The sequence below is a fragment of the Gavia stellata genome, chromosome 2 (genome assembly GCF_030936135.1).
Source record: "Gavia stellata isolate bGavSte3 chromosome 2, bGavSte3.hap2, whole genome shotgun sequence".
Lineage (NCBI taxonomy): Eukaryota > Metazoa > Chordata > Aves > Gaviiformes > Gaviidae > Gavia > Gavia stellata.
Window position 1 is genome coordinate 63,531,056 of NC_082595.1, and position 12,945 is coordinate 63,544,000.

The window sequence follows — 12,945 nt, forward strand, 5'->3', positions numbered from 1 at the left end:
GGCCAAAAAAGAAACGGAGATCCCAATGCTGTTCAACCAAAAGAGGGGGAAATAAACCACAAATCTCACACCTCCTTGACCAGTCCTACTCCAAAGGCCATGGGAGGGGTTTCTTTTACAGGTTATCTTTTGCCTGGTTTTGCGCTAATGCCAGTATGACCAAAGGCTTGAACTATCGGAAAGTGGTAACAGCAATGAAGTTCCCTCTTTGTGATCTGCCTCGATAGCCCTCAAGGCAAGGTGTGTTTGTCCTGTCCTCACCGTTGGACTACTGGCCTATTGCTAAATCAAAACAATCTAGGCCATACTGAAATTGAAAGAAGACCTTCCTACTTCGCGGCTGTTGTGCAATCGATGCTCATCAAGGATGGTTGAAGGCACAAGGCAAAACACACCCTGCATTTGAGGGTAACATATATTAACCTTTCCACTTGGAATGTCTAATTGCTCAAATATTGCCAACATTGTTCAAACTGCCAGATATGTTAGAGAACAGGCAGAACTGGAGGGACAACTCTATATAAGGGGTATGACAAATTTATTGGGTAAATTGTATGGGAGTGCTTAACCCTTCTTTCTGTTCTGTTTTTTGTAAGGACAACTGCCAAGTAGAGTTGATCATGACTAATTCATGTGAGGAAATAGGACAGAGAAGTTAAACAGCAACAACCAGTTTAATTTCACTTGTTACCAATAAGGCCTAACTTAAGTTTCAAAAGGAGATGAAAGGTAGTTTTGCCATTTGCCCTCTATGTTTTAAAAGCTGCAAGAGAGCTTGAAGAGAGATGTGCTCTGCATTATTAGTGCCACCTCTGTCTTTAGAGCAGGGGGAGGAGACAAACACAATTTAATTCCCATGTGTACCGGGACAAAAGGTCTCCAAAGCATTGAACTTGTCTTTTGTTTTTGTTCTTCCCCATTCCTGTCTTTTTAAAATCATTCTGGAGAGGTATGTTATTTATCCCTAAAGCAGAGCAGAGCATATATGTGGTCCTACACCTCAATGCCAAAACTGACCAGAAAGATACAGAAACCATAAAGAAGAAATTATCTTGAGGGAGAAGGAGAAGTAAGCAGGAAATGTATCTGAGGTACCTGAGCATCAACTCTAGCAAGCAACATTATTAAGCATGAATATTTCACAGGTGGTACAATCACCTGCTACATCTTTTCTTGACCTATCTTCTTACCTTCCCTGAATCAAAGGGTGCGACAATGGTGACAGTGAGTAGACGAGGTACTATGTATTTAGACAACATTGTAGAAGATGATCTGTTGACAGGGAACCAGAAACCTTTCATAATGCTAGGAGGAAAATTCATACAGTAATCCCAGAATAATAGATTTTTTGAACCCTTGGTTGTTTCCTTGTATGATATAAACTACTGATCCACTCCTTTGTATGATCCACTCCTTCAAACCCCTCTGCAGCTTCACTGAGATGGACCATTTCCTTTTGAAAGATGCTCAGTCCAGACTGAAAGATACACTGTTTTCTTCATCTCTGTGGCTAGATCATTCTTCTACTAAAACAGAATAGAGCAAAACCGCTGCATCTTTTCAAAGGCAGTATATAGAATTATTATCCCTTTGAGCTAACTTTGGTAAGCCAAGCACATGGCTGAGCTTTCATAAGCTCAGGCTTAAACACAGTTCTTCTCATTTAAAATGCTTCTGCATAAAACAATCTTAATTTAAATGTCCGCTACGTGGGTTGTAGATGAAGACTGTCCAAAATCAGGCTGCCAAGCTGGATCTTCCCTCTGCTGAGCTGCGTGAGTCCCTGTGAGGAGGCTGAAGGCAAATGGCTATTTCATGCATTAGCAGTTTAGTCATTTTCTCCGCATCCATGGGAAAGCTGGTGGTTATTACTTGCCAGTAAAGGGGACACTTTGCTAGAGTGGGCCCAGTTCTTTTCTTCCCTGGCAGCCCATATCCCGCCATGGAGATGTCAGTGTGGAAACAAGAGCACCAGCTCCACACCACTGGGTTTTCAGCTCCAGGGAGAAGTATTAGCAAAAAGTAAAGTGCATCATTATTTAGGGAAAAGCCTAAAAAAAGGAGTAATTTGGCAACATCAACCCAGCAAAATGCTGAAGGTGAGCTTTGGCAGGGTGGCAGCAGGCTTCGGAGGAGCCACAAAGCATTGTGGATGTTATAGTTTGTCAAGTCATGGGTGAAATTTCACGCCTCAGAGTAAAGTCAGAGGTGAGAAACTCTGGGCCTTTCAATGTGGGAGAGCCGAATCTATCAAAATAGTTTCACTTTGCATCTACGAACTGTGAAAAGATGTTCTTCCTTTTTTTTTTTTTGTCCTTCTCTTTAGTGTTTCATCTCACCCTTCTCCATAGCTGCATGGGTCCCCTCGCTTAGGAGGCACTGGTTTTCCAAAGAAAAGGCAGCTGCTTCCCTCCACCAGGAAGTCTCCCTCTGGGGGGACTGAAGAAGCCGGTGGCCACCTTCCCCATGGCTGGCGTGCTGGCAGGGCCGGCAGCACCGGCAGGGAGCTGGGAGCCCCAGGGACGCTCACCGAAAAGGCAGGAGGACAGGGCTGGGCACAGGGAAGAGGAGGACAGGAAAGGTAACAGGGACGGAGAGAAGGAGCATGGGGGCTCACCACCCGCCTGTGCTAGTCTACATAACGGGTGACAGGCTGCTCCTGGCAGCAGTGCCACGGCAGCAGGGCTGGTGGCTTGATTCATGGAAAACGACAATCCTGCTATGTTGTACTGACATACCCCAGGCCAGCCACGGAGCGGGACAAATCTCGTCGGTGCGTGTGCTTTCCGAAATCCGGGAGCTTGCCCAGGCAGCCTGTGAGAACAGCACCGAGGCAGCAAGCTCGGGCACTCGGAGGTTGAGAAAAGCCAGAATTGAGGTTGAGAAAAGCCAGAATTAAGGCTGAGTCAGGCCGCTATGGATGTGCGTAACTATGTGGTCTTTACGGGATGCATGTAACCTTTCCCCACGGCCTTTGGCATCAGGAACCAAAAGGAGGCTCTAATCTGTAAATGCCACATCTTGGTGGTGGTCTCTGTTGAAAGGGGTGGGGTAGGCAGAGGGGCCATCTCCGCCAGGGAGCTGGGTGCTGCCTGGGAAAAACCCATTTTTCACTGGATGTTACCCAAGGAGTTGTGCATAGCACAGAGCAAGTCACTTAACCCGAATTTTCGCAGGCTGTGAAGTATAGTACTCTCTGGTTTTAGGTGCTCGGTTTGAAGGCGTTGAGGATTCCCAGTGACCCCTGAAGTTGGGATGAATTACGCTACAGTCAAATAACACTTCAGTTGGGATAAACTGACCTAGAAAGTCTGGGCACCTAAAGAGAATATTTGACTTTGAACTCCTGTATTTTGTTTCTTTTTCTGTCATGCATAGGGATACCACCTTCCCCTCCCACTGGAGGCTGAGTGACACAGGTGAAGCCTTCAGCTGTTCTCCCGATGAGCCCACCGAAAGCACTGAGGAGCAACCGGCCCCGGCTGGAGAGCAGGGTGGGAGCACAAGGGCCAGCAATGGAGACAGGAGGAGAGGGGGGGCAACCTGCCCCGTCCCACGCAGGACAAGCATCTCCTGCCTTGTGTGCTGAGTGAGATAGAAGTCCTGTGGGAAAACCAGCGCGTGATCCAAAATCAGCAGCAAGGGCTGCTCCCGAAGCTTATGCATGGACAAGCTTAATTAATTCTGGCATTTCAGAACTTTTTGGTGCTTAACATTGCAACCTTGCTCACATAGCGTTAATGTGGGGAGAGGTGTGCATATGTGAGTGAGTGAAAGTAGCATCAGCGTTTTGATTAGAACAAGGTTTCCATCAGATACGGACACATGTCCGACCCGATACCTGTTTGTTTCCAAGCGATGTGAAGTGAAGGCCCACTTGGTTTCAGCACACTTCTGGGGGCCTGGGCTTTTAATAGCATGTAATATTTCTGGCAACAGATGAGAGCTAATATATTGTGTTTAAATCTGGGATGAGTTGTTGACCAGCTGTGGTCTATGTGCAGAGATATCAAATGCTTTTCTTTGGATAATGTCAGTTCCAGCCTGGAACCCACATGTGGGTCAGAGGCAGGACCGAAGACCAGCAAAAATAACCCACTTAATCTTACGAAGCCATCTCTCTCCTGTAGTGCGTTTGGTGCAGTTGTCCTCTAGCAATTTAAACACTTCAGAAAGTTCTGGGTGAGCTGGCTCCTTTTTCAGTGTTGCACATCAGCCGACGCTGGTGGGAGGTTTCTGCCCTGCTGTCTGCACTGGAGAGGTAAATTAGTTAAGCAGAGGCACGAATTATTTGCATGCAGCTGAGGTGGCGAATGTGTTATCTTAACAGCAGAAGAGGAAATGGTTCTCTGTAGATTATTAGTTACTGAAAAAGCAAAGGCATGTCTTTTGTTGCCACCACACCACTGGTCTGACTGTTGAGTAGATACGGATCAATATCCCCCTTTCCTCCTCTCCCCCCTCGCTCTTCACATTTTCACTTAGGCTGAGGTGAAGAGGTTTCACTTTAATTTATGTCATTCTTGTATTGCCAAATGGCATGCCAGAGCAACCGAACCGGGCGTGATCTGACTCTCTGTTGTGTGCTCTCACATGCAATCCCCTCGTGGGAAAATGCTGAAAGAAAATGGAAATTTAAGCTCTGCACCTAGCCACTGTGGTTTCTTGGGTTTTTAATAGTGCTTCTTTTGTAAGCTCCTTGGGGCAGAGAGAGTTTTTGTTGCGTTCAGGGTAGTCGTAGCCTGTAAGTGAGAACTTCTAAATGTTATGGTATTGCAGATAGTACTATAAGCAACCTGTTCTCTCTATGAACAACAAAAATACATGCTGTTACATATCGGAGGATCTCAAAACAAGGTACGAATATTAGTCTTACACCACAACTTGCACAAGTCTTGTACCTATTCTACAAATGAGTTGGGCGTTGTATGGGAAGGTCAACTGACTTGTTCCAGACCTCGCTACCAGTTAGTGAAGGTACCAAAACCAGAACCCAGCCGTCTAGGCTCCTGGGTCCCTGTCCTTGCTGCAAAACTTAGCTCTGGCCTTGAAATACTGAAATTCCTAGTTTAAAAAAAAAGTCTCTTTAAATTTCCATTATTAAGATAAGCTTAAACTTGGATACATTCCCCTGCGTAGATGCACATCACTGCCTTAGTGTTTAGATTGAGCTAAACAGTTACATTGAAAATTAATTTTAAAAAAATGAAATGCATTAGGAACGGCATCAACAGGCATTCCCGAACTTAAATGCCTCAAATCTGGGAGAAGTGAGAACCGGTAGCTAAACTCTGAGGCTGGGTCCATCCCTGAATGTATTTTTGGGGCCAGTCTCAACATGGGGTTGAAGTGTTTCCTTGGGGTTAACGGGCGCAGAGGGAGTCGGCGGGCAGGAGGCCAGCAGCAAAGGACTGAGATTTAGGATGTTCATGTCTAACAAGGCTCTTCGTGTTTTGCAGGGATGCGTACTGCTTCAGGAGAACATGTTTGATGGTCAGGGAGGGCCCTTGTTTTCTGGCCTCCTTAATTTGGACACGTAGCTGCGATTTTGAAGGAAACCGGAGAGCACTGTGCCTTCAGTACGGTCTGCACCTTCAGCTCTTCACCCTGCTTCTCTGTCGGGTGCTCGCTAGCAGAATAAGGATGATAATCTCCCCCTAGACAGCAGAAGGGCCCATGCCACGTTGCCCCTGCCCTGGAGGAGCCTGGACTGCTTGACTATATGACAGGGAAGAGGGAGATGTACCTGTAGCCCCTGCTCCACCTTGTCTCCTGGGCTCCTTTTTGAGCTCAAGCAAGACAAGTGACTGCAGCAAACGACACAGTCATTCCTGAATGGTGTATCTGGGGTGGGGATTAAAAACCTCAAGCAGATCTGAGGGAGGGAGGAAATCTGCACATCACTCTTAGCTGTTATATAGGTCATAACTTCATTTGAGAAACACTCAGGTATTTTATGAAGAAGGCTCCCAGTAAATTGCGGTGCATGGCACCCAAGGAGGGTGAGAGGAACCCGGGCGTCCCAGGGGAACTGTGCTGAACTCCTCCTGAATGGCTTCAGATTCAGGGGTACATCTTTCTGCAGATTTCGTCAGCAACTGCTGAAGCCGCAGTGGGGTCCCTCTCTGCAGGGAACAGGCTTTTCTGGAGGGTGATGGACCACCGGGGCTGCTGCCATGGGGCTGGTGGCCATGCAGGACACCCAGGCAGGAGGTGCGGGGATGGAGGACGTGGGGCATGGCTCAGTTACAGCCCATCTAGGGACAGGCAGCATGGACATTGATCGGTGTGTAGTCTAAAAGACGGGCATTTTTAGCAAACAGGTGTAAAGATAGCATTGCTCATTTGGAAATCAGCTGCATGGCTGAGCACAGGGATTACTCTTGAGCCAATGAGTCTTTGCAGCCAAACTAGAGCTGCTTCCCAAGGGCCATGGAAGTACCTGCCCTTCCCTGCCCTTCCCTGCTCTTGCTGCTGTCTCTAATCATGGGCACAATTTTGGTCAGTGGCTTGTAGCCAAGCTTGCTCAGGGCCAGCACTGGGAGCCAGCCGAGGGAGGAACAGGGATGGGCAAGTGCCTCCTGCAGCTGCCCTGTTTGCCAAGGCCAGGCCCCCAGTGCTGGGGCATCGGGGCAAGGGGCTGGAGGAGGTGGCGCAGGGTTTTAGGGCAGTGGGGATGTAAGGAAAGAGCTCCAGCCCTGGGGTCCTGGCGCTGCTCCCCGTGGTCCCGGCTGGGCCCTTTCGGGGCGGTGCTGAGGTTGTGGCTCTCAAGGTGGCTTATTGCCCTGCTGATTGGGGCATGAGGGTTTTGGCAGATTGGGATGGTCTGGTGAGAAAAAGCCCTCTGGTCGTCACCTCTCTTCTCTGTGCTTAAATCGTATTTTCTCAGTTTGCAGTGTCAGGGGGCCAGGCGCACCATGAAGCTATTTGGATTCTGCGTTGATAAGGCAAGTGCAAACTGTCCCCGCAGCTCTCGAGAGCAGAATCAAACTGAAACTTACCACCCAGAGTAGAAAGCACATAACACCCACAGCTACAGACATGCACAAATTGCTGCAATATAGGTTAGAAAAGGAGCCCCGTTCTGCACCCTCTGGTCTCAGTAAAAACACACACCCCCCCCATCTTCTCTGAATGACTATAAGCACCAGCGCGTGTTCCCTTCTAAACACCCAACTAACTTGTAACGGCTTATTAAAAAGGCAAATTTTCACTTTTCATGTATCCTTGCTCCCTTTCGCACCTGGTTGCAGTTTCTACAACATTTTTAACTTTTGTTTTTTTCATGACCGGTTGCGAGTAAAGTGAGACCTCTCGGGGACACCACCCAGCCTGGTTAACCGGGTCCCTGCCTGGGGACACGGCCCCAGCGCGGCCAGAAGAAACCCAACCTTCCCTGCTTACTAAAGAATTTCTGCACAGGGCTTTGGGGCTGACAAGAAGAGCAGATCTTGTCTGTAAAGATCCACAGGACCCGTCCTCTAAAAAAACAAAAAGGCCATCCGAATACACAAGGTAGACTAAAGATGGGGGAAAGCAAATGTTGCCTGCAGTTTGCAGAGGGACGGTCCTCACACAGAAAGTTTTGCCATAGGAAAGCTGTAGGGAAGCTGGGACCAAGACTATGATATCCAAGAAATCCCGTACAGACTGCTGCCTGCCACGCTCCTTTTCCTGCCCAAAAGCTACTCTCCGCTTTGCTCATTTAAGTTAGGGTTTACTGTGTAAATCCTGGTAAAGGCAGGAACGTTGGGCTGTCCCCAGCCCTAAGCCTGGTATGACGTTATGACAGCTGAGTCCTCAGCACGGGTGAACAAAGAGAGAGGTCTTCAGCCTTTGATTTTGCTGTGCGTGGTTTCAATATTGCAGGAATCGCTTCTCTTCCCAGTGCAGTGCAGCCACTTTGGGGCAGGAATGCTGTAAGGAATCTCACTCGGTCCTTGGATAAGGAAATGATCAAGGACTTGCCTATTCACAATTAATGGAAAAAAAGAGCTGAAGGCCTTTATTAATCATTGCACAATAAGGAAGTCATACTGGTTTGGCTCCCTTCAATAGGGCTATTTGGTCACACCTACCTAAATCGTTTGGCATCTCAACCATCTCCCTGCGCGCAGCCGGGGAGGAGGAGGAGGGAAGGGCCGGTGCACCCGCGTGCCACCAAGGTGCCTGGCCACCAGCTCACAGGGCAGGGAGAGCTCTGAGTGCCCATCTCCCTTTCCTGGCGGGGCAGGCATGTCTTTTTAGGGATCTCTGCCCAATGCACACACCAGTGCCGCCTGTCTCCGTGCTCTGGGCACACGTTTCTGCCCCAACCCCTGGCACCAAAAAGGAGCGGAAATTCACGCATGCCCTGTGCCGGAGTTTCCTCCCTGCCAGCTGCTGGGGTCCAGGATGGGGAGGGTCTCCTCCCCTGGGTGCGTGCCACCCACCCCGTGACTACAGCTCCTTGCCCCACAGCTGGACTTCTGCTTGGGGCCCTGGCTTACCTCTCATGGCAGCCGGTCTTTAATCCCCAGCTCCAGAAAGCGGTTTGTGATGAGATGTGACGGCTGGCGGGTGCCTCTAAAGTGCCAGGAGACAGAGATACAGGCTCTGGGCTTTGACTGGCGCACGGGGCTGCATCGCCCTGCCCTAGGAGAGGGTGCCAGGGAGAATTTTACAGTGAGTGGCAGGACAACATCAGCACGGGGTGAGAGACAACGCTTCAAGAGCCTTGGCTACGTTTCAGGTGCCTTTGCTAGGTGAGCTTGTGCAGGCTGAAGTTTGCAGAGCTGAACGGCCCGAGCCAGCTGAGCCTGTGCTGCCTGGAGGTGGAAAGCATCACTGTATTTTCCCTGTGCTGGGCTATTCGACTTGTGCCAAGCTGCAAGCTGTCGTGGTGGAGGTAAGGAGGCTTGGCTTTGGAGTGGAAGGTGAGCAGAGGCGATGTCTGCTTGCATGCATCGCTAAGCAATTGACCTTTGCTCCCTCTAGCATAGGACAAGGATACAGCTTTGCATCCAAAATAGGCACCAAGGCAGCAGGGGCTCAGTGAGAATTAGCAGTTCCCCTCCCCTTCCCTTCCATCATATTGTCCTCTTTCAAAAATGACTGAAAGCGGAGTCCTGCAGCACATTGGACACTCCTGAGCCTTCAGCCATTGCCTGTAGCTAGTGCAAATGTGGCCTCAATGGTTGTGCAAATGTGCTATTTGCCCGCACTTCCAGGTGCCGCTGGTTGCAGGAGGGCCCTTTTTCAGCTTCTGATGAAAAATTAACCACCTGTGTTTTTGGGAAGCATTGCATCTTTGACAAAAAGTCGTGTTTTCCTGCTGTTCAGGCAGGACTGGTTAGTGCAGAAGTTGCCAAAATTTCCATCCGTGCCCCTCCACATCCCAGCCCAGGCAGCTGCCTTTTCCCCACCAGTTCTACCCCGACCCAGCACGGAGGAGGGAGACCTCTGCCTCAGTGCCAGGGCGGCTACCTCGATGTCGTCGGTGAGGTTTTCTTAGGCCACCATGACAGCTTGTGTTTGTCAGATACCTGCCCTGTGACGGGCGCATTCCTCAGCCACACTGCATCCACTCAGCCCTGGCTCACGCAGTGATTAGCCAAGTGTTTCCTGGCTGCCTTTAATTACAGCCACAACTACTTCCCTCGCTCTAACGTAATGCCTCTCAATGACAGCACAGGTTTTGGACCCTGTCCCGCACGGAGCCCCGTCCCAGCACGTGTTGGGATGCCGCCGTGCACCGGCAGCCGCTGATTTGAACCCGAAGGGCTCATACCCCCTCAGTGAGTCACGTTTTTCATTTTTGACCTCAAGGTTGTAATTGCCCGTGCTGGGAATTAGCGGTGTCTCCCCAGCACCCAGCTGAGACACGGGGCGTTACAAACCAGCCAGAAGAGCAGGATCCTCCTTATATCTGTGTTTGAGGCCATCTCAGCTGTGATTTGCTCTGTCCTGTGGCAAAGCAGCTCAGCTGGCAAAGTCATGGGAGGAAAGTGCAGATCACCTTTCTGGCCACATCATGGTTGGTCCCCCAAAATTTCCATGACAACAGCAGTGAGGCGGGCATCCAGCCCACCCATGGGCAGCCCAGGGCTCTTTGCTGGGGGCACATGGCCTCACAGGCAAGAGCAGCAGCAACCAAAAGGACGAGCCTTTCCCCCCTGCACCTGGCCGACGCTGTCGTGGTTAGCCGACCTGGTGGTGGTGGTGTTGCCATGGCTGAAACCCGCTGTATTCTGGTCACAACACGCGCCTTCAGCAGCTTCGACCGGCTTGGGGGCTGCCAGAAACCAAGGCAGCAGCTGCCGGGCTCGGCCTTGCAAGGCTGTGATCTATAACGTGCATTGTCTTTTTATGTAATGTGTTTTATTAAACATCTTCTAAAGCTTACAAGTGTCCCCAGGACATAACTCTCCAGCGCAACGTAATGCTTTGCCAAGTAATGAAGTATGATTTATGGTGGTAACGGTTATCCTATGTTGTTTTTTTTTTAAATTATTACAGCAATAGCTCTGTTGAATATAGGAATATAACATGCTGCATTTGGCACGTTTATGACAACAGTGCTCTGGTTTTCTTAACTCCACAGTTCGGTGTTGGCAGTATTTCAAATTCTTGAGACAGATGTTTAAATGAATTTTTTAAGAGGACAGTGAAATACTTTTAAAACATCATACGGTGCTGAGTGTCTCAATATGAGCAGGAACATTATTTCTTTAACGTTCAGGTAGGGCAGGGCAGCACATGGCCTTTCTGGTTTAGATCTCAGGGTAAATGATGGAAGTAGCAAATGTTGAATTAGCTTTTCTGGGGCATCCTGGCCTGTTGTTACTTTTTGGCTGAGGGGGACGGACACTTGACCTTCTCCTGGATTTAGTTCGCATTCGCGTCTCGTTTGTGAGCAGTGAAAACAGATCCACGTTTGTTTTGAATGCAGCTCCCACCACATTGATACAGGACTGAGTGGTCTCATGCTGACATTTTGAGTGTGTCATTGTGGTCCCAGTGGTTAGGGTTTCAGGCCAGAAATTACAATCATTTGGAAAAATGTAAATGAGAACCCTGGTCACGTATCTGCGGGGCAGATGATAGCATTTAAGTATTTGCAGTGAAAACACTGAAAATTGGGGTTTTTTTAAAAAATCCTTTTTTTTTTCCAAAGCTATTGGCTAAAACTGAAGAAAGCGGCATGATTGACAAAGCCAGGGTATTCGGCTGTGGCATTGTTGTTTTGAACTTCCAGTCAGGAAGATCAGAGCCTGCAAAGGCAGAAGTGGGCATTGTTGGAGACATCATCGCCCAGTCGTGGCGGCTGGGAGGGGAAGGCGCCCTGCAAGGGCAGGCAGGCAGTGCAGAGAGATTGAAGACAAGGGAAGCATCAGTAAAGCAATGAACACTTATATTTAATTTACATTTGACAATTTGCACATAAATAATGATGTAAACCAATACGTAAACATATGATAGTTTGTTGTTCTAGCAAAGTAAAAAGCCTGTTAACTTTGGTCAGAGTCTTTCTTAAGAGAGACAAAAAAAACCCCCAAAAACACTGTCGATTGTTGCTACATTCACATGTAAAACTTCTAAGGGAAGGGAGAAACAGTAAGGAGAAGTAACAATTCTTAAAGCTGATGTATATAAATTCTTGTAAAATTTGTATCAAATACAAGAAAGCACTACAGGCAAATAATAGGAGAAGTGTGTGTCCAGTGACAGAGTAGTGATACTTTGGTTTATCCTACAAGTACTATATTTATGACCTATTGCTACATTTAAAAGATGTCAGCCTCACAATTTGCAGGAGTGGAAATGTAATGAACTGTAGTCCTTCAAAAGCTGTGTTGAGAGACTTCTATTTCAGGATCATTTTGTTTTTTAACAGAAGGCATTAAAATGAAGTTTGCTGAAAAGGTCACCGCATCCTGGATTGTTGAAGTGGGCCATTTTAAAATTTCTAAGAATATAACCAGACAGAAAGATATGCATGGCAGGGAGGCATGTAATAATGCTACTTAGATTTATGCAAGTTGAGCATGCAACTCATTAATGGCAGGGTGACACGAGATGAGGGGCTCATCCCAACTAACCTCCATCCTGCCCTTCACCGTGTCTTGTGAACACACCATGCGTGGGTCGTATTCGGCTTCTTTTCAAGTCCTTTCTGGCTGTTTGTTCACTGACCACCCACCTCCTTCCCCGCCCCCAGTACACACTGCCGGAAGAGCAGGGGACCGATGACCCCCGTCCTGCAAACAGGGTCATTCCCACCGAATTCGCTGAGACGCCATGTGTGGGTGACGTTATTCACATAAGGTGTTTGCAAGCTCAGGCCTCACCTGGACAGCTGTGCATGCCTACTTGCAAGTGATAAATGCCTTAGTACAACCTTCTGGTTTTGAGGTCATTGGTAATATGCAGAACTGGATAACATTTGATTTTCACACTTAGATGAAAAATAGGTTTTATTACATGTTTTGGCTCACAACTTAAGTGGTATAAATATATATACATATACATATATAGTATAGTGGTATAAATATATCTATAAATATACATGTATTCTTTGCTACACCTCAAACGTCACCGTATCATCTTTGGGCTTAGCAAAACAAAAAGATAAAAGGACGTGCATTCTGTCTTTCCCTGTGCACATTTTGGTTTCTTCTCTAAAGTAGCAAAGCATTTAGATAAAACAGCATTGTCTGCACCACTGGACACAAGCACTGAGGTAATTGTTGTTCAACAACTTTGCAATGCCCTTTTCTTCTTTAATTAAATTAACCACAAAATGTACAAACACAAATACTGAGAAAAATCTGAGTCGTACAGGAAGGAAGGAAAAAAAATGTATGTGCCAGGAAAGGACTTTGTTCCCCACTTCTACCCAGGCAAAGTGGGAGACAAAAATACAAGTAAAACCGAACCCCTTCTTTCTCAGGGAATCTGACCATC